This window comes from Camellia sinensis, chromosome 3 (genome assembly GCF_055761805.1).
Source record: "Camellia sinensis isolate YWXY chromosome 3, ASM5576180v1, whole genome shotgun sequence".
NCBI lineage: Eukaryota > Viridiplantae > Streptophyta > Magnoliopsida > Ericales > Theaceae > Camellia > Camellia sinensis.
This window is the reverse complement of record NC_138963.1, coordinates 77436574-77439046: the sequence shown is the minus strand read 5'-3', so window position 1 is coordinate 77439046 and position 2473 is coordinate 77436574.

The following is a 2473-nucleotide window of genomic DNA, read 5'->3' as shown; positions in this document are numbered from 1 at the left end:
TTGTACAAACGAGGCCATCTGGGAATGCATAAGCTGTGTGTTGATGAAGAAGAGTCAAAGCGCTAATGAAGGCTATCCATGGAGGAGAGCGCGGATCGCACATAAGTGGAGTGATGCTAGCTCAAAAGATTCTCAGGCAGGGTTACTATTAGTCAACCATGGAGGAGGATTGTATTGGTTTTATTCGGTGATGCCACAAATGCCAAATCCATGCAAATCGCATGAATATCCCGCCGTCGAAGCTGTACAACATGACTTCACTGTGGCCGTTTTCAGTCTGGGGAATTGATGTTATTGGGACAGTTACTCCGAAGGGGTCAAACGGGCATGAGTACATCCTGGTGGCAATAGACTACTTTACAAAGTGGGTCGAGGCCCAATCCTACGTAGTACTGAAAGCGTCACATGTGGCCAAGTTCATCAAGAATAATATTGTGATACCCCTGTTCTGTATTATGTGAATTGGTCCCTAATACGTATGTGATTATATGTTTTGATGTGATTTGTGTGCCATTGTGTGAATGTGTATGATCTTGAATTTCTATCTGTTCGCCGTAGGAATATCTATTTGAATAATCTGCTTTGGAAATTAAATTGAGGGCCTTATCGGCCACAGAACCCGAAATTGATTACGCCATTGTGATTGGCATAATTTTTAGAGCCTACGGTGAAATTTAATTGAAAATTGATTCTGATCAATTTAAACTGATTAAATTGATGAATAGAGTGCCCAAACATTTTTATATTAAAATATTTACTAGTGGGGCTCGTTGTGTATTGGCATTACACCCTCCTTTGTCCCTCTTGATCTCAAGATCTGAGTTAAACATTTGAGAGAGTGAGAGAGGGGCCGGCCATAGTGAGAGAAAGGGGGGAGGATTGTGCTATTTAGCCTAAAGCTTGGAGATTTTGGAGGTTAAGCTCAAGAATCGCCATAGATTGTGAAGATTAAGCTCCTTGGTGAGTAATTCATGCATTGTTAGTCACTACCTTGTGAATTCAAGTCCAATAGATGGCCAAGAGCATGAATTAGTTTGAATGAAAAGGAATTGAGTTGTACATGTTGAATTTCAGGCTAATAGAAGCATTCATGTGAAGAATTGTTATAGATTTCCATGTTTGAGCTTAATTTGTGTAATCCATGTGTGTGACCATTTCCTCACCAAATAAGTTATGAATAATGTGTATTTCTTACATGCAAGGAGAGATTATGAAAGGATAGGCTTTGCATGTTAGAATTTGATATGTTGGTGATGAATTGGGATTAATTTGAGGCATGCATGTAAATGATATAAGAGATTGAGCTTTCTAATGTTGTAATATTACATTGGTATCATATTAATATGTGTATGTTTGAGTTTTGAGCCATTGCATGCAACAATTGTAGCTGGAAAGTTGAATTGGAGCTCAAGAACACGATATGGGAAACCCAGAATTTTGATGTCCGCTCGAGCGGGGAAGTTCACGCTCGAGCGGGGATTTCGAGCTCCCAGTATTTTGTTCTTGCAGGCTTGGTGTCCGCTCGAGCGGGAAAGTTCACACTCGAGCAGGGAGCTATGTTGAAAGGCCTTCCGCTCAAGCGCTATATTGGACGCTCGGGCATAAATTTCACCTATCTAGTACTTTTGCAGGCCTTAGAGTTCCGCTCGAGCGGGGAAGTTGACGCTCGAGCGGGGACCCTGTTTTCTGAAATTCTGGAAATGCATTCTGTGTTCTGTTTTCCATTCTCTTTCACTTGTAAGCAGTCTTAGGCATATGCTAAGCATTGTAAATGAGCTAATGAAATGTGAATTAAGCCTAAAGAGAGATATGTGAATTAAGAACGGATTGAACTGTTAGTGACCTTTTGTGTTCATGAAATGTGTAGGGTCAAGTTCCAGGGCAAATCCACAAGCCGATCACTGTGAGTAATATCGATATTTGAATGTTTGTGAATGTCCAATTGTTTATTTTCTTATAAGCTTTATGAGGTGCTATTCGGGATTGTGGACAAGAGTCTGATATGAATACACATAAATGGACCAAAGGTCGTTTTGATAAACATGAATGGACCAGAGGTTGTTTTGATAGACATGAATGGACCAAAGGTCGTTTTGATAAACATGAATGAACCAAAGGTCGTTTTGATAGACATGAATGGACCAAAGGTTGTTTTGATAGACAAGAATGGACCAAAGGTCATTTTGATAGACATGAATGGACCAAATGTCGTTTTGATAGAAATGAGTGGGCCAAAGGCCGTTTTGACATGAATGAATGGACCAAAGGTCGTTTTGACATGAATGAGTGGGCCGAAGGCCGTTTTGACATGAATAAATGGGCCGAAGGCCGTTTTGACAAGGATGAACGGGCCAAAGGCCGTTTCAACACAAATGAACGGGCCGAAGGCCGTTTTGACATGAATGGAAATTTAGATGGGCCAGAGGCCAGAATGTTTGGAACTACAGTCACTTGAGTTGGAATTTCGTATAGT